Below are 20781 nucleotides of genomic sequence, written 5' to 3'. Positions count from 1 at the left end.
CAGTGGCCCTTAGCTAGCGATAAAATTCAGGCCTTATTAAATATAGTACAGGAGGAACTTGACCCACGATACTTACAACCTTCTCTAAGTCATTGGAATTCCCCTGTATTTGTTGTAAGAAAGAAATCTGGAAAATGGAGGTTATTGACTGATTTAAGAAAAGTAAATGGACAGATGGAAACTATGGGAACTCTTCAGTCTGGACTTCCATCTCCTACTCAATTGCCTAGAGAATGGCCTCTTTGGGTTATAGACATTAAGGATTGTTTCTATTCTATCCCTCTACATAAGAAGGATATGAAAAGATTTGCCTTTTCAGTGCCCAGCAATTACTTAACTGAGCCTTATAAAAGATATGAATGGACAGTTTTGCCACAGGGAATGAAAAACAGTCCTACTATGTGTCAAATGTATGTTGCTGCTGCTCATACTCCAGTAAGGAAAGCATTTTCAAAAATAATGTGATTACATTACATGGATGATATATTGGGATGTGCACCTGAGAAAAAATGTTAAAAGTATGTCTACAAAAGACCATTGAAGCACTAAGGAACTACAAATTGCATATAGCTACAGAAAAAATTCAAAGACATGCTCATTTTTAATATTTAGGACATGAAGTATACCATCTAAGGTGCTTACAATACAAAAACTTTCCTTAAGAATAGAGAAGTTAAACACTTTAAATGACTTTCAGAAATTGATAGAAGATATCCAGTGGATATGTCCAATGTTAGGCTTAACTTCCTAACAATTGCAACTATTATGTGACATTTTAAGGGGAGAGAGTGCTTTAAACTCACCACACCAGCTTACAAAAGAAGCTCAAGAGGCTTTGAGAGAAGTTGAACTGGCTTTCTCCAATGTGGTTGAAAAGTCACTCAAAAAAAAAACCCTTGGAAATATCAGTTTTTGCTACAAAAGAGGCACCTACAGCAGTTCTTCATCAAAGAAACAGTGTGATAGAGTTTGAACCTCCCAGCACAACCAGAACAAAGCCTTGCTCTTTACCCAGTGCTTGTGGCTAGAATTTTATTAAAGGCCATTAAGTGAGCAGTACAATTATCTAGAATAAGACCTGACAAGGTATACACTTTTTATACTAATGCACAAATTAACGTATGCTGTGAAACCATCCTAGGATGGCAAATTTTATTGGCCACAGTTCCAAATTTTACACATGGGTCTCCATTAAAGATAACCAGACTATTACATAATTAGCAATGGATTCTTGAACAAAAGGTTTCTGAAGTTCCTCTTAAAGGACCAACTAGCTTTATAGATACATCCAAAGATAACATCTGCGCTGTATACTTTCTTGACTTAACTATAAAGAGAGTAGTCAGAACTCCTTTTCAGTCCACTCAACAGAATGAATTGTATGCAATCATTCTAGCTCTTACTTATTATCCAGGAGATATAAATATAATATTTGATTCAGTCTATTCAGTAGATGTGGTACAAAGAATTGCCACAGTCTAAATAAAATTTGTAGCTTCCAATATATATCAGCTCTTTAAGGAACTTCAAGAGCAAGTGAGAAAGCATCCAGTTAAGATTTATATCTTGCATGTCCGCTCTCATAGTGGACTTCCAGGTTCTATTTTTGATGGTAATTCAAAGGCAGATAGCCTTCTAACCATGTTGGCCAATATTTCTTTATTTCAGGAAGCCCAAGAATCTCATTCTAAATATCATAAGGCTGTTTGAGCTTTACGTTTACAATTTGGGATAATAAAAGAGGAAGTTAGGAGCATAGTAAAAGCCTGTACAGCTTGCCTTCCTTTCCACGCTCCTACACTGCCTCCAGGGAAGAACCCTCATCATTTGAGACTCAATGAAATTTGGCAAATGGATGTGACCCATTATAAATCTTTTGGTTTTTCTGTCTTTTTTCCATGTTGTAGTAGAGACCTTTTCAGGATTCATTTTTGTAATACCAGCAGCAAAAGGGATAGCCCCAGTGGTCACTGAATTCCTTATACAAGCATTTGCTACAAGCAATTAAAAACAGATAACGGACCTGCATATACTTCTAAATATTTTGCACACTTTTGTGCACAGTATCAGATTTTACACACCATTGGCATGCCTTTTAATCTTCAGGGACAGGCAATAGTAGGAGAAACAGACACCAAAATGCTCCTCCAAAAACAAAAGAAAGGGGGAGCTACAAGTAACCCTAGAGAACTTTTAAATTTAGTTCTCTATCCTATTAATTTCTTTATTTTTGATAAAGATGCACTGGCTCTGGCAGACAGATTTTATAACCCACTGGAAGGGCAGTGTCCAATACAAGCAGCTTCACTATCTTTAGATAATTGCCAAGTGCTGTAGAGAGATCTAGAAAGTGGTGAATGGAAGGGACCAGATAGGTTAACTGCTTGAGGGAGAGGGTTTGCTTGTATCCCTACAAATGGAAAAGGAATCAGATGGGTGCTAATGAGTTGTATTGGCTTTGTCCATCAGAGAGAGATGGAGAAGACTCTCAAAACAAAGGAAAAGACCCAAGAAACATAGGTGGTTCCATCATTGACTGTGGCCACCACTAAAAGAACATGGAAGTTATAGCAATTGACTCATGAACATCAAAAATTGTTAATGAGACTCTAACAGGACTTTAAAATCTGCAGGAATCATTGGATTCCCTGACATATGATGAGACTGTTGTAGGACTTCAAAACTTGCAGGAATCATTGGATTCCCTGACAGATGAAGTAATGGATAATTGGTTTTGGACTATCTCTTCATTGCTGAAGTAAGTTTATGAGTGATTGTTAGTCATATACCCTCCTTCTAGGACTTAGACACATGTATAATTCCTCATGTTGATTCATGTTGTTTGTACATCACTACTAGCCTGTGTTATATTACTATGTACTTATATAATACCTCCTATGCTGATGGATTTATGTATACCTCTTTCAAGTAAGACCCTTTAGTCCAGAGGAAACCTGCTAACAATATCTGATTTAGTGTTCTTACCTCCCTGAGAAGTCAGGGAGGGCATGATCACCTCTTTTTTGGTATTTTCATCTCCCTGAGAAATCAGGGAAGGTATGACCACCTGTGTTGTAAAACAAAAGAAAGCAGGAGATATAGAGAGCTATAACTCTGGAGAAGTATACATGAAACAAAGATACTTACAACATGTTAACTCAGTGGAATTGAAGAGATGATGGTTCTTTAGTATATATATACTTAGTACTTAGCACGGTGATGTAATGTCTCTAGTTCACACACACATAGTGTGCTAATCGTACCAAAGTCAGAGAAGGAATGGAAATGAGACATTGCATTTTTGACCATACTCCTGTTGGCGCTCCTGCCTCCTGCATTCCTCCAGAAAGCTACCCCAAACATTACAACTGTATACATGGACATCATCAGATAATCAAAATAAAGATCAGATTGATCATATACTTTGTAAGATATAAGATATAAGATCATTTAAAACAAGATCTTTGTTGACTGTGATTCAGATCATAAGCTTCTTATTGCAAAATTTAGACTTAAATTGAAGAAAGTAGGGGAAACAATCAGATTGTTCAGGTATGACCTAAATAACCAAACATGGAACAACTGGTTTAAGATTTTTTAAAAAAGGAGAAAAGCTGTATGTAGTCACTTCATTTATTCAACCTGCATACAGAATACATAATGTGGAATGCTAGATTGGATGAATAAAAATCCAGAAATAAGATTTCCAGGAGAAATATCAACAATTTTAGATAGGCAGAAGATACCACTCTGATGGCAGAGAATAAAGAATTAAGTCTCTTGATGAGAATTAAGATATCTCTTGATGAGAATGAATGAAGAGAGTGTAAAAGCTGTCTTAAAGCTTAACATGAAAAAAAACCAAGATCTTGGCAACTAGTCCCATCACTTTCTGGCAAACAGAAGGTGGAGAAATGGAAAAGTATCATACTCCTGGGCTCAAAGATTATTTCAAATGGCAACTCCTTACAAGGAAAACTATATGCAACTCTGGATAGCATACTAAAAAGTAGAGACATCACTCTGCCAATAAAGTCTATCAAAATATTTTGCAGATACTCTGTTTCCTAGAGCAAGCAGTCTGTTTCCTGAATTTGGTATAACAAGAATCCTTTGCACCTGGAATGATTTAAACTGGAAAAGTGTCACTAAGGAATTTAGTTTCCCTTATTTCCCAGGGTCATTGATCACATATTCATAATTCCTGTTTCTTGTCCCTGGCTTTGTGCCTGTGACACATCACAAGCCCAGAACTCTGTTCCTATCATGGAACTCTCATTCTGTGCCCTAAAAGGTAGCCACAACCCCAAAGATTTGAGACAATGGCTGTATCCATGGAACTCAAGAACAACTGTATTGTCCCAAGAAATGCTAACCTTGAGAACTATCTCAAGATCTAAGAACCACTGGGTTGTGGGCCAACTCCTTTCAGTATATAAATGGCTCCAGCATCAGCAGCATGAAGCCCTCCTTCTTAAGAAGGGGAGCTTCTATTTGCAAATTTCACTTCCCTCACTCTGAAAGTAATTAAACTTCTGTTTGTGTCCTTTCTTTCCTCTTTCTAACCTGCTCTGTTTTGGCTCTAGTCACCCAGAGATTAGAGGCTGGTTTCAGTCCAGTTGACATCAAAGTTATATTTTTTTCCTAGTAGTAATGTGTGGCTGGTTGTGAGAGTTGTTCTATAAGGAAATCTGAGTACTACAGAATCAGTTTTTGAAGAGTTTTGGGGAAGACTTTTGAGAATCCTTTGGGTAGCAAGGAGATCAAACCAGTCAATGCTTAAAGAAATTAATTCAATTATTGTTCTGTAAGAAATGACCAAAAAGATGATTTCAGAAAGGCCTGAAGAGACTTACACGAACTGATGCTGAGTGAAACAAGCAGGGCCAAGAGATCATTATATACTTCAACAACAATACTATATGATGACCAATTCTGGTGGACTTGGCCATCCTCAGCAATGAGATGAACCAAATCATTTCCAATGGAGCAGTAACGAATTGAACCAGTTACGACCAGTGAAAGAACTCTGGGAGATGACTAAAAACCATTACATTGAATTCCCAATCCCTATATTTTTGCCCACCTGCATTTTTGATTTCCTTCACAGGCTAATTGTACAATATTTCAGAGTCCGATTCTTTTTGCACAGCAAAATAACAGTTTGGTCATGTATACTTATTGTGTATCTAATTTATATTTTAATGTATTTAACATCTACTGGTCATCCTGCCATCTGGGAGAGGGGGTGGGGGTAAAGAGGGAAAAAATTGGAATAAGAGGTTTGGCAATTGTCAATGCTGTAAAGTTACCCATACATATAACCTGTAAATAAAAGGCTATTAAATAAATAAAAAGAAATTAATTCAGACTATTCACTGAAAAGTCAAATGCTGACTTTTAAATACCTTGGCCACTTAATGAAAAGACTGGACTCACTGAAAAGGAGAAGGAAATAGTGAAGAATGAGATGGATAGATAGTATCATGGAAACAATGAAAGTGAGCTTGGACAGACTTCAGAAGATAATTCAATTCTCCTTTGATAATAGAATACAGTAACTTCTCTGATTAGGGCACACCATACTGGGCAGTCCTGTGCCAGGATTGCCTATATTATACAATCAATTCTAAAGTTTTTATGAGAGACCTAGAGAGTGTGCTTGTATCACTTTTTCTGACCACCTTCTGAGCACCTGCCTTATGTGAGTTCTGCACAAAATAGTCTTTTTGGCAAGCATACATTTGGCATTTGAACAATGTGTCCAGCCCAACAGAGTTGCACTCTTTCCAGAAGAGTTGGAATGCTTGGCAGTTTAGTTTGAGAAAGGACCTCAGTGTCTGCCAAGTGATTTTCAGAATCTTTGAAGACAATACAATGTATGCTAGAGATCATCCTGAAATCAGGCCTCCACAATAATTATTTTAGTGTTGTCCCTATTATTATAGCTCTCTATGCTCCAAAGAATGTACTAATTGATTCTGTCTCCAATGATTTTTAGGGAATTATTCTGTTCCCTTTTCTGTTCTGCTGTGCTAGGATCTGGATCTTGCCTCAAGTTCTCAGCCACTGGGGTTTAATATGGTTTGTTTATTATCCCTACCTACTCTCAACTTATTTCTCATCCATTCATGGGAGCTCGTGTTAGATGCTCCTCTATCTACCTCTCCTGGCTTCTGGTTGCCTTTTTTGCAATTCTGGCCTGGATCGATTTCCTGGTGTGGAGTTACTGTCCAGGTTTCACAGGCATACAACAATGAGGTCAGCACAATGGCTGTGTAGACCTTCAGTTTGATAATCAGTCTAATACTCCTCTCCTACACTTTCCTTTGAAGTTTCCCAAACACTGAGACAGCTCTGATAATATGTGTGCTACTCTCATTATCAAAGTGGACATCTCTGGAAAAGTATACTGCCAAGGTAAGTGAGCCTATCCAAAGCATTCAAAACTTAGCCAGTTGCTATAGCTGATGTTTCCACATATGGATGGTGTGGTGTTGGCTAATGGAGTATCTTGATTTTTTTCTTGATTAATTGTTAGGCCACAATTAGCACAAGCAACAGAGAATCAATCTACATTGAATGCATAATCATATGCAGACAAAAAATCGTATACTAACATTACCTGTACATGAAAACATGAAAAGGTAGTCACAACTGAACAACAACAGATATTCATTAAATGGTATTTTTTTGGCCAAATGTGTTAAAAGTGGAATGGCCAGATTGTTAATTCAGATGACAATACAAAAAGTCATAAAGCCAAATTCTCTCAAATCAGTTCAAGTAAAATTTTTTAAAAAATCAAAATAATTAAAGGATAGTCCCTCATCCAGGCCAGAATTGCAAACAAGGCAACTAGAAGCCAGGAGAGGTAGATAGAGGAGAATCTAACATGAGCTCCCATGAATGGGTGAGTAATAAGTTGAGAGTAGGTAGGGAGAGTAAAGAAACCATATTAAACCCCAGTGGCTGAGAACTTGAGGCAAGATCCAGATCCTAACATAGCAGAACAGAAAAGGGAACAGAATAATTCCCCAAAGATCATTGGAGACAGAATCAATTAGTATATTTGGAGCATAGAGAGCCATAATAATAGGGACAACATTAAAATAATTATTGTGGAAGCCTGATTTCAGGATGATCTCTAAGCATACATTGGACTTTGCCAGGCCACAACAGTTAACTCCTATTTTGTGTTATATGAAGAGAAGACAGAATAGATCAAGGGCCAGTGAACTACTAGAAAACATATAGAAGTTGGAGATTGAGGCAGCAGGTGGGGCCCAATACCAATCAACTCATTACAATCAGAAAAAGTATAAGATGAAAAAGCAGACTGAAACATGCAAAACCTATCTAACCTATCCAAGAGGACTGATCTAAGAACAAAATCCCAAACCAAGAATTGAGGCTAAAAATATGAAGAAAACAAAAATAAAAACAAAACATTCCAGACAATAAAGAAATATTATGGGTTAAAAATATTCAAGGGAAAAACTTAACAAAATCTCTAAGCAGAGCCTCAGAGGAAAAAAATTGGTTTGAATCCAAGACCAAGAATGGCTGAAAAAAAGTGAAGCAGCAGATAAAAAAGAAAACCATAAGTGAAATGAAAATTGGAAAGAAAAGAAAAACTCAACTACAAGAAATAGCTTAGAACAGAAAGTGGAAAACATTCCAGTATTACATTCCTTGAAAAACTGAAGCAGAAAGCCAAACATACTGATTCTAGGGATGAAAAAAAAAGATTAGGAGCAGCTAGATGGTATAATGGATAGAGAACTGGTCCTGGAGTCAGGAGGATTTGAGTTCATATCCGGTCTCAGGCACTTAATACTTCTTGGCATGTGACCCTGTGTAAATCATTTAACCCCAATTGCCTTGCCAAAAAAAAAAAAAAAATAGAACAAAGTTAAAGGATTGGAAAAAATAGGAGATGTAAGATCTATACAGTCAAAAATTGCTGTGCAAAATAGGTTGGAAAGATTTAACAAATTTCGTGAAAACATGATCGAACAAAAAAACTTCATCCTACTGAAAGTGATAATATAAACTAGAACTATGAAATACATTTGGGAGAGCAAAATGGTTAGTTAGCATTGATGAAACAATAGTCAGATATTTACCACAGGTTACAAAGGTTTGCCATTTATTATGAGACATAGCTCTAGACTTACATGACTAGTCAAGGCAAAATCATAAGTAATTCATCAATGTACTCTTGGCAGGAAACAACTTCTTTAAAGCCTCAGGAAATAGGAGGAGCAGGGGCAAGGTCTAGGGAGTGAGGAGAGAGGTGTGGGAGGAATTGGGGAAAGGCCAGGGAGGGATTGAAAAGGAACCAGATATGACTGACCAGGCCCCAAACTCATCTAAAGATATGCTAATCAAGACAGTTTCAGAGGCTGGAGACTGGATGAATGGATCAACAATGGAGCTCAGATGAGTTGATTTTGTTTGTAATATATGTTAAACATGCAGTTCTATACATATTTTCACAAACATCATGCTGTACAAGAAAAATCAAAAAAGAAAAAAATGAGAAAGAAAACAAAAAGCAAGCAAACAACAACCAAACAAAGATGAAAATACTATCTTGTGATCCACATTCAGTCCCCTCAGTCCTCTTTCTAGATGCAGGTGGCTCTCTCCATCACAAGTCTATTGGAATTGGCCTGAATTCTCACTCTGGAATTGCCGGAATTGGCAAATACAAGTCTTATCATATTTCTTGTAGCTGCATTTTCTCCATTGGTTCTTGTGACAGCTGTCTGCAGATGTCCCACAAAATCAGCAAAAGGTTCATTGCGACCTTGCTCTAGTTTCATGAAGGCTTCACCTCCATCTTTTCCTGGGAGGGAGCCCCATGCTTTGATTGCAGCAGCAGCAATTTGCTCATACACTGCTATAGGGTAATTAATCTGTGCTAAAGTGTCTGCATACTGATCTTTACCGTCTAGTTGGTCAAAGGTGATTTGTATATTAACTCCAATTTGCTTATTGCATTGGGCTTGTATCCTGCAAAGTCCATAAAAAGAACTATGTCCATCAGAATTAATCATCACATAGTCTTGTTGTTGCTGTGTACAAAGTTTTCTTGGTTCTCTTAGCATCAGATAAGCTGATTTAAGAGTTCTGACTTAACATCATTGTATGCAATAAGACAGTCTGATAATGTGATTGATAAGAAGAATAAGATGGGCTCATTTTAGTAATTCTTGAGAATAAGCTGTTTAGAGTTCACATCACTACTTCAAGTAATCAAATGAAAATTGATTATTAAAACCAGAGAATAAAATGAAAATAGAATTTATCCATCAGTCACTTCTTGAAAGTTATTCTAAATTGGAACCACCCTGCAACATCAGAGTCAGTATTCAGATATTGCAAATCCAAGAAAAAAATATGGCAAGAAATCAGGAAAAAAAAAGAATTCAAATACCAAGGAACCACAGAAAAGATCACATGCTGTAATGTTCTCTGTTTCTGTTTTCTTGGAGTCTCTGGGAGTCTTGGGAGCAGTCTTTGTTCCAGTTCAGTAATTACCACAAGGACAGCCAGGTGTTAAAGTCCAAATTCTTTATTATCTCCTTCCTGGGGGTGGGCAGCTTTCAGGAGAGCCTTTTAGACTGGCCTTGGTCTCAGTGAGGAAATGCAGGAGGCCAGGCCAGGCACCAGGAGCCTGACTGAAGGTGAAATGGATTTCTGTCTCCTTGGCTTCAAGAGCTTCTAGTGTGCTTGTCCTCTTTGGCTCTCAGTCCCTGCTTATATGCTCCACACTGAGTATAAACCAATCATTATATTACTAAGAAACCATTATTTGTTGTAAGATTAAATAAATCATACTGAACCATGCTAAACGATAACCATTGTCTCATCAATTCCACTTAGTTAGTACCTTATAAACATCCTTGTTTCAAGTTCAGAGTTCTGGTCCATAACATCTCCCACTTTCTTTTGTTTTAAAACATAGGTGGTCATGCCCTCCCTGACTTCTCAAAGAGGTGAGAACCTCCCAAAAGGAGGTGATCACACCTTCCTTGACTCCTCAAAAAAGGAGTGAAAACACCATAAAAGGAGGTGATCACGCCCTTCCTGATGTCTCAGGAAGGAAGATGAAAACACCAAAAGGAAATGGGAAATCAAACCAGATTAATGGGGTTCTGAAGGGTCTCACTTGAAACAGGTATGCCTAAATCCATCAACATGGGAGTTATTATATAAGCACATAGTTACACAGTCTAGTAGTGTTGTAACAAACATGAATCAACATGAGGAATTATACATGTCCATAAGTTCTAGAAATAATCCAAAAGGAATCTATTGCTCATTACTTCATGTGTGTAGGGAATCCAATGATTTCTGCAGATTTTGAAGTCCTGCATCAGTCTTATCATGTCTCAGGGAATCCAATGATTCCTGTTGATTCTGAAGTTCTGTAACAGTCTTATCAACAATTTTTCATCTCAGGGAATCCAATAATTCCTGCTGGTTTTGAAGTTCTGCAACAGTCTTATCAGTCATGTTCTTTTAGTGTCAGATGTTTCTTAGGTCCTCTCCTTTGTTTCAAGGTCTTTTTCTCTTCTTCTGTCTTTCTCCAGGTGCTTGTGGGCACCCATCTGATTTCCTCTCCATCTGTAGAAATACAAACAAATACAAGTCTTATCATATTTCTTGTAGCTGCATTTTCTCCATTGGTTCTTGTGACAGCTGTCTGCAGATGTCCCACAAAATCAGCAAAAGGTTCATTGGGACCTTGCTCTATTTTCATGAAGGCTTCACCTCCATCTTTTCCTGGGAGGGAGCCCCATGCTTTGATTGCAGCAGCAGCAATTTGCTCATACGCTGCTATAGGGTAATTAATCTATGCTAAAGTGTCTGCATACTGATCTTTACCGTCTAGTTGGTCAAAGGTGATTTGTATATTAACTCCAATTTGCTTATTGCATTGGGCTTGTATCCTGCAAAGTTCATGATAATCTGAAAGCCACAACAAGTTTTGTCCAGGTTTAAACATGTCCTTACTATGGATTTCCAATCACTAGGGGTTAAAATTTCATAAGCTAAATTCTCTAGTAACATCTTAACATAAGATAATGTAGCCTCATAAAGAGTGCAACCCTTTTTCAAATACTTAATTTTTTCCAGATCAAAAGGAGTGGATCTTCTCTTGGCTTGACCTGAAGAATCAAATTCTTCAATCACAGGATATGCATTTATCAAATCAGATATATCCTGTCCTTCTCTTTTTGCTTTAACTAATGTCTTTTGTAATCTTGGCTGCTTCATAGGTGGTGCTGATTGTGTCACTGCCCCTTCCCCTCCTCCTTCTCCCTCCACTCATGAAGGGTTAAGTGAGGGGAGTAGTTCAGGGGATGGGAAATGCCCTAATGGCTCCTGTTGTGAAGCACCACACTCCTTAATTTCATCAGAATTGTGCTTAATTCCATTCTTGTCTAATTCTTCATGCTTTCTACCTAGTTTGTCTGTATCCTCCCCTTCCTGCACTTTCTTCTTTTTTCTTATTCTATAACTTATGTGATTTCCTAAAACCCGTTGTATTAAGTTATATGTATAAAGTATTTCTTTAGAAATTGAGTCAGGTCCATTATCATTGTAGTATTTACATAACTGCTCTCCTACTAATTTCCACTCGTCTGAATTTAATTTTTTTCCTTAGAGAACCAAGGAGATGTGTACTGTACTGTTTCTAAAAGTTCAATGATCTGCTCCTTAGTTACAATCAAACCTTGGTTTTTTATAAATTTAAACAAGCTTTTGACACATTTTCCTTGAATTGGAAAAGAAGGCTCCTTTCTAAACATCTGTCCCATTTTAGCTGAAGCACTAGTTTAGCCCTTTACAAAGTTTCCTTCTTGTACTCACCCTAATTTCTGGGTCACAGATGAAGGTTCTTGGTCCCTGTTCGGGCACCAAAGTGTTAATGTTCTCTGGTTCAGTTTTCTTGGGGTCTCTGGGAGCAGCCTTCATTTCAGTTCAGTAATCATCACGAGAACAGCCAGGTGTTAATGTCCAAATCTTTTATTATCTTCTTCCTGGGGCTGGGCAGCTTTCTGGAGAGCCTTTCAGACCGGCCTTGGTCTCAGTGGAGAAATGCAGGAGGCCAGGCTAGCCACCAGGAGCTTGATTGAAGGTGAAATGAATTTCTGGCTCCTTGGTTCCAAGAGCTTCTAGTGCACTTGTCCTCTGTAGGTCTCAGTCCTTGTTTATATGAATGCTCCACATTGAAGATAAACCAATCATTATATCACTAGGAAACTATTATTTATTGTAAGATTAAATCTACATTACTGAACCATGCCAAACTAGATAACCATTCTATCAATTCCACTGACTTAGCACCTTGTAAGAATCCTTTGTTTCTAGTTCAGAGTTCTGGCTCTGTTCACACCTGTTATGAATTATTATAGACAAAATCCTTAAATGAATTATTTTAAAGGGTAAAAAATTCAATCTCTAGAACTATGAACTTAATCAAGCAATTAATATTTAATAAATGTTTACTGTGTTTCAGACTCTGCTAAGCGCTGAGAATACAAGTAAAAAGAATGAAGAATTCATCATTTGATGAATTTAAGGTGAACTTGACCTAATTTTTCCTATCCTGAAAAAAACTCATTTGAACCCAAATATTGTTCTATATTTCTTCTGACCTTTGTAGCTGAACTGTTTGAAAAGGCTGGTACAATAGATGATATGTTTGGAGTTTGTTGTTTTTGAGGTACAGTACCAAGTGATGAGATTGAGGAGAGCAATAGGCACCAAATGTTGGGGTCCAGTGATGTGACAAATTCACAATGGCCATTCTTTTAATTATGAGAACAGATTACAAACAAAATAAAGAGATACAATGGACACCAGGATTGGTGAATAGGAAACAGAACTTGGAGAACATTAGTTTATTAGTTTGGAAAGAGTTTGGAAGAATTCATAAAAGGAGTATACCCTTATGTGCAATTTAAATGAGAGAAGATACTCTCATGGGAATGTAGCTGTAAACTATAATTGTGACTTGAGACTTTATTTTTTATTTATTTATTTTTATTTTGAAAAAAAATTTCTTTACAACATTATCCCTTGCACTCACTTCTGTTCCGATTTTTCCCTCCTTTCCTCCACTCCCTCCCCCAGATAGCAAGCAGTCCTATTCATGCTAAATATGTCACAGTATATCCTAGATACAATATATATGTGCAGAACCGAACAGTTCTCCTGTTGCACAGGAAGAATTGGATTCAGAAGGTAAAAATAACCCAGGGAAAAAAAAACAAAAATGCAAACAGTTTACATTCATTTCCCAGTGTTCTTTCTTTGGATGTAACTGCTTCTGTCCATCATTGATCAACTAAAACTGAGTTAGATCTTCTCTTTGTCAAAGAAATCCACTTCTGTCAGAAAATATCCTCATACAGTATCATTGTTGATGTATATGATGATCTCCTGGTTCTGCTCATTTCACTTAGCATCAGTTCATGTAAGTCTCTCTGTATTCATCCTGCTGGTCATTTCTTATAGAAAATTATTCCATAAATTTTTTACAATTTCCCAAATTCTCCAATTGTGGATTTTCATTTTCCAGTTTTTACTATAAACAGGGTTACAAACATTTGGCAAAGGGTCCCTTTCCTTTTTAGTATCTCTTTGGGTATAACCCAGTAGTAGCACTGGGATCAAAGAAATGCATAGTTTGATAACTTTTGGGCATAATTCGTTTCTCCAAATGGTTGGTTCTTTCAAATTAAACAATGCATCAGTGTCCCAGTTTTCCCACATCCCCTCCAACATTCATCATTATTTTTTCCTGTCATCTTAGCCAATCTGACAGGTATGTAGTGGTATCTCAGAGTTGTCTTAATTTGCATTTTGACTTGAGACTTTATAATAACAAATAAGAGCTAAAGCTAAAAGTTGCAGGAGTTTGTCTCCTATTTCCCACCACTTCCTAAATATTTCTCTTAAAAGTGGTGATGACTTTGAATTCTCTTATTCAAGTATATTTGCTTGTGTAGCAGTTCTCTAGGGAAACTTAAATTAAGAGTTTATTATTATTGACTTGCATTGTTTTATTTCTGCATTAGATGTCCGTGATTATTGATTGACTAAACATGTCAAGTATCTGAGAATCTATTATTATAGTGATTTCAAGCAACTTTTTAATGGTTGATACTTTGCTTTTCTTTTTAAAACTTCATAGTAAAAGTCGGAATCTGAAATTATTGGAGAAAAATAGATTACTTGACCTTCAAAAAATGAAACGCACTACTATTGGAATCTTTACAAAGTGTTAAGACATTGGAGTTAATTTAATCTTAGAAAGAGTTTTGGGCCAGAAGTTGAACTAGGTACTAAGTGGAACTGTTAACAATCTTGTGTTCCACACGTTTAGAGCTCATAAGTATCTAAATACTCAATGGAGTTCACATCTTTGGGAACTTCAGGGCTTGTATGAATCTGAATTCACCTCCCTTAGAAAGAGAGCACTCTGGGAGATACCCAGAATCCCTCTCCCTTCAGAGCAGAGTTAACCTTTGGGAGATCACATAAATAGAGGGAGCTCTTGGAGCTTGGGACAGACTGGAGATTGAGAAGCCACGAGTTGGAGCTGGCTGGAGGCTGAAGAAAGCAGAGGCAGAAGCCAAGGACAAAGCTGCAAGATTTCTTGGAGCCAGGCAGAGAGATAGGCCTCAACTAACCGGGCTAATTTGGAAGGAGAAATAAACGTTTGCATTTTTACCAGCTGGCTGCGATTTTGGAATAATTATTTATTTTAACTGAGACTAAGGCCGCCTCCAGAAAAACCACCACACACTACTTTCTTTTTCTTTTCTTTTCTTTTTTTATTTAATAGCCTTTTATTTACAGGTTATATGTATGGGTAACTTTACAGCATTGACAATTGTCAAACCTCTTGTTCCAATTTTTCCCCTCTTTCCCCCCATTCCTTCCTCCAGATGGCAGGATGACCAGTAGATGTTAAATATATTAAAATATAAATTAGATACACCATAAGTATACATGACCAAACCGTTATTTTGCTGTACAAAAAGAATCAGACTCTGAAATATTGTACAATTAGCCTGTGAAGGAAATCAAAAATGCAGGTGGGCAAAAATATAGGGATTAGGAATTCAATGTAGTGGAAATGCACTACTTTCAAAGAAAAAATACTACTCCAACTTTCACTTCTTGGCAACTTTAATTTCCCACAACCTTCCTTGGATTGGCGACTCTTGTCAAATTTTGGTTAGCTGAGAACTGGAAGAGAGCAGAGAAAGCAAACAGTTACATCCAGTGACTACGGGTATGGCCAGAGTTCAGCAGAACAGATTTGGACTCTAGGCACTTCTGCAATTGTTTCACTTTTTGCCCCACCAATGTGGCAAGAGAGTTGGCTGAATTGGGGCAGAGGGAGAGGGAAGGGAGATAGAGTCTGGAATTTGAGGAGTTCTGGGTAGAGTGGCCAGTTGGAACATCTGTTCCATCTGGGAAGGGGATAGTGAAAATCTGGGCTGCATTGTTAAGTTCTAATTTCTTCCTTCACCAAACTAACTGCTTGTGGTCTGGGCTTGAAGGGTTGTGAATGAGAAATGACTTCTTATTAGTAAGTTCATTTCAAACCATTTCAAGAACGTGACTCTCTCCATGGGAACTTAGCCTTTCTTTAACCCTATAAGACCGGGAACATGCCACATGTGTTTGGCTTCACTTCTAATCCCAGGAACTAGCCACTCCTTGGGACACAATGGATGCCAAGGAAGTTGGCCCCCTCCCTGACATCTACATTAATCAAGTCATATCTTGGAAGCCCATCTGGCATTTCCTTCTCCTATACATAACTTTCTATATGTAAACAAGTTGGCTCTGTGCCCTCTTTGTTTTCAAGCCCTATAAATTCAGTCCAGTTTTAATCGTAGTTAGAACCAAACCCACAGAGATAATCTTTCTTCCTGGGACCTCCCTGTTCAGGACTCAAAGGCTGTTCATTTGGGGTTCTCCAGCCTGGCAACTTAAGAGCTGCAACATAGAGACGGTGCTCCCCCAGACTGGTGATGTTTTCTTGGTCTCTTTCTTTCATTTTAATCATAGTTCTCCTTATTCTTTGTCTTTTATGTATTATTTACTGTATTGGCTGTTATTGTAGGCAATCTATTCTGTGTATTGTATAATTAAATTTTACTTCCACTTTAATTGAGTCACAAAGCGTCATTTATAGGAGCAAATCCGAACTTTTCCTTAATTAACATAACTGGGTGGGACCCTGATTTAGCGCTTTTCTTTTTTTTTTTTTTCTTTTTTTTTTAATTTAATAGCCTTTTATTTACAGGATATATACATGGGTAACTTTACAGCATTAACAATTGCCAAATCTCTTGTTCCAATTTTTCACCTCTTACCCCCACCCCTCCCTAAATGGCAGGATGACCAGTAGATGTTAAATATATTAAAATATAACTTAGATACATAATAAGTATACATGACCAAAACATTATTTTGCTGTACAAAAAGAATCAGACTCTGAATTATTGTACAATTAGCTTGTGAAGGAAATCAAAAATGCAGGTGTTCATAAATATAGGGATTAGAATTCAATGTAATGGTTTTAGTCATCCCCAGAGTTCTTTTCTGGGTATAGCTGGTTCAGTTCATTACTGCTCCATTAGAAATGATTTGGTTGATCTTGTTGCTGAGGATGGCCTGATCCATCAGAACTGGTCATCATCTAGTATTGTTGTTGAAGTATATAATGATCTCCTGGTCCTGCTCATTTCACTCAGCATCAGTTCGTGTAAGTCTCTCCAGGCCTTTCTGAAATCATCCTGTTGGTCATTTCTTACAGAACAGTAATATTCCATAATTTTCATATACCACAATTTATTCAGCCATTCTCCAACTGATGGACATCCATTCAGTTTCAGTTTCTAGCCACTACAAAGGGCTGCCACAAACATTCGTGCACATACAGGTCCCTTTCCCTTCTTTATAATCTCTTTGGGATATAATCCCAGTAGTAACACTGCTGGATCAAAGGGTATGCACAGTTTGATAACTTTTTGAGCATAGTTCAAACTACTCTCCAAAATGGTTGGATTGTTCTAACTCCACCAACAATGAATCAATGTCCCAGTTTTCCCATCCCTCAACAATCATCATTATTTTTTCCTGTCATTTTAGCCAATCGACAGGTGTGTAGTAGTATCTTAGAGTTGTCTTAATTTGCATTTCTCTGATTAATAATGACTTGGAGCATCTTTTCATATGACTAGAAATAGTTTCAATTTCTTCATCTGAGAATTGTCTGTTCATATCCTTTGACCATTTTCAATTGGAGAATGGCTTGATTTTTATAAATTAGAGTTAATTCTCTATATATTTTGGAAATGAGAGGCCTTTATCAGAACCTTTGACTGTAAAAATATTTTCCCAGTTTATTGCTTCCCTTCTAATCTTGTCTGCATTAGATTTGTTTGTACAAAACTTTTCAGTTTGGTATAATCAAAATTTTCTATTTTTGGTCAGTAATGATCTCTAGTTCTGCTTTGGTCATAAAGACCTTCCCCTTCCACAGGTCTGAGATGTAAACTATCCTATGTTCCTCTAATTTATTAATGATTTCATTCTTTATGCCTAGGTCATGAACCCATTTTGACCTTATCTTGGTGTCTGGCGTTAAGTATGGATCAATGCCTAGTTTCTGCCATATTAGTTTCCAATTTTCCCAGCAATTTTATCAAACAGTAAGTTCTTATCCCAAAAGCTGGGATCTTTGGGTTTATCAAAGACTAGGTTGCTATATTTGTTGACTGTTTTATCCCTTGAACCTACTCTATTCCACTGATCAACTAATCTATTCCTTAGCCAATACCAAATAGTTTTGGTAACTGCTGCTCTATAATATAATTTTAGATCTGGTACAGCTAAGCCACCATCATTTGATTTTTTTCATTAATTCCTTGAAATTCTTGACCTTTTGTTTTCCATATGAACTTTGTTGTTATTTTTCTAGGTCATTAAAATAGTTTTTGGGAGTCTGATTGGTATAGCGCTAAATAAATAGATTAGTTTAGGTAATATTGTCATCTTTATTATATTTGCTCGCCCTATCCAAGAGCATTTAATATTTTCAATTGGTTAGATCAGACTTAATTTGTGTGAAAAGTGGTCTGTAATTTTGCTCATAAAGTTTCTGATTTTCCTTGGCAGATAGATTCCTAAATATTTTATATTATCAGTAGTTACTTTAAATGGAATTTCTCTTTGTAACTCTGACTGTTGGATTTTGTTAGTGATATATAAGAATGCTGATGACTTATGTGGGTTTATTTTATAACCACAACTTTGCTAAAGTTGTGGATTATTTCTAATAACTTTTTAGCTAGAATCTCTGGGGTTCTCTAAGTATACCATCATGTCATGCAAAGGTGATAATTTGGCTTCCTCATTGCCTATTCTTATTCCTTTAATCTCTTTCTCAGCTCTTATTGCTATAGCTAGCGTTTCTAATACAATATTAAATAATGCTGTGATAGTGGGCAACCTTGTTTCCTCCAGATCTTATTGGGAATGGTTGCAGTTTGTCTCCATTACATATGATGCTTACTGATGGTTTTAAATAGATGCTGCTGATTATTTTAAGGAAAAGTCCATTTATTCCTATACTCTCAAGTGTTTTTTAATAGGAATGGATGTTGGATTTTATCAAATGCTTTTCTGCATCTATTGAGATGATCATATGGTTTTGTTAATTTGGTTATTAACATGGCCAATTATATTGATAGTTTTCCTAATATTGAACCAGCCCTGCATTCCTGGTATAAATCCTACTTGATCATAGTGTATTATCTTGGAGATGATTTTCTGTAGTCTTTTTGCTAATATCTTATTTAAGATTTTAGCATCAATATTCATTAGGAGATTGGTCTATAATTTTCTTTCTCTGTTTCAGCCTACCTGGTTTAGGTATCAGTACCATGTCTGTGTCATAGAAGGAATTTGGTAGGACTCCTTCATTCCCTATTTTATCAAATAATTTATATAGCATTAGGGGCCAATTGTTCTTTAAATGTTTGGTAAAATTCACATATAAATCCATCTGGTCCTGAGGATTTTTCTTAGGGAGTTGTTTAATTGCCTGTTCTATTTCTTTTTCTGAAATGGGACTATTCAAACAATTTACTTCCTCCTCTGTTAGTCTGGAAGTCTATATTTTTGGAGGTAGTCATCCATTTCACTTAGGTTATCAAATTTATTGGCATAAAGTTGAGCAAAATAACTCCTTATTATTTCTCTAATTTCCTCTTCCTTGGTGGAAAGTTCTCCCTTTTCATTTTAAGACTACTAATTTCATTTTCCTCCTCCTTTTTCTAATCAGATTTGCAAAGGCTTATCTATTTTATTGGCTTTTCATAGAACCAACTCTTAGTTTTATTAATTAGTTCAATAGATTTTTTACTTTCAATATTTTTAATTTCTCCTTTTAATTTTAAATTTCCAATTTAGTATTTGATTAGGGGTTTTTAATTTGGTCTTTTTTAGTTTTTTTAGTTGCAAGCCCAATTCATTAATCTTTTCTTTCTCTGTTTTATTCAAGTAAGCCTCTAAGGATATAAAAATTCCCTCTTATTACCGCTTTGGCTGCATCCCACAAATTTTGGTATGATGTCTCATCATTGTCATTATCTTGAGTGAAATTATTAATTGTATCTATAATTTGCTGCTTCACCCAATCATTCTTTAAGATGAGATTGTTTAGTTTCCAATTACTTTTTGGTCTATTTACCCATAATTTTTTGTTGAATGTAGTTTTAATTACATCATGATCTTAAAAAAAGCATTTACTATTTCTGCTTTCTTGCATTTTAATTTGAGGTCTTTATGTCCTAATATATGGTCAATTTTGAATAGGTTCCATGAACTGCTGAGAAGAAAGTATATTCCTTCTATCTCCATTCAATTTTCTCCAAAGATCCAACATACCTAATTTTCTAATATTCTGTTTACTTCTTTAATTTCTTTCTTATTTGTTTTGTGGTTTGATTTGTCTAATTCTGAGAGTGCAAGGTTGAGATCTCCTACTATTACAGTTTTGTTGTCTATTTCTTCTTGCAACTCTCTTACCTTCTCCTTTAGGAAGCTGAGTGCCATACCACTTGGTGCATATATGTTTAATATTGATATTGCTTCGTTGTTTATCTACCCTTTAGCAGGATGTAGTTTCCTTCCTTATCTCTTTTAATTAGATCAATTTTACTTTTGCTTGATCTGAGATAAGGATGGCTACCCTACTTTTGACTTCACCTGAAGCATAATAGATTTTGCTCCAGCCTTTTACCTTTACTCTATATGTATCCCCTGCTTTAAATGTGTTTCTTGTAAACAACATATTGTAGGGTTCTGACTTTTGATCCAGTCTGCTATCTGCCTCCTCTTTTGGGGAGTTCATCCCATTCACATTTACGGTTAGAATTACTAAATCTGTATTTCCTGCCATCCTAATAACCCCAGATTGTGCTTTACTTATTCTTGCCTCCCCAACCCTCTTTCCCCTTTTAAACTTATGTACCCCTCTTGTATCACGATACTTATCCTCTTTATAATCCCTCCCTCCCCCTTTGAGTCTTTCCCCTTCCTTCCCTTATTACTCTTTTCTTTTCCCTTTTCCTCTCACCCGTTTTTAATAGGCGAGAGAATTTTCTCTAAAACAAATGTCAATTATTTTCCTTTGAGCCAACTCTGATGAGTAAGATTCACACAATGTTC

Source organism: Sarcophilus harrisii, chromosome 2 (assembly GCF_902635505.1).
Source record: "Sarcophilus harrisii chromosome 2, mSarHar1.11, whole genome shotgun sequence".
Taxonomy (NCBI): Eukaryota; Metazoa; Chordata; class Mammalia; order Dasyuromorphia; family Dasyuridae; genus Sarcophilus; species Sarcophilus harrisii.
Note: the sequence above shows the minus strand (reverse complement) of the source record.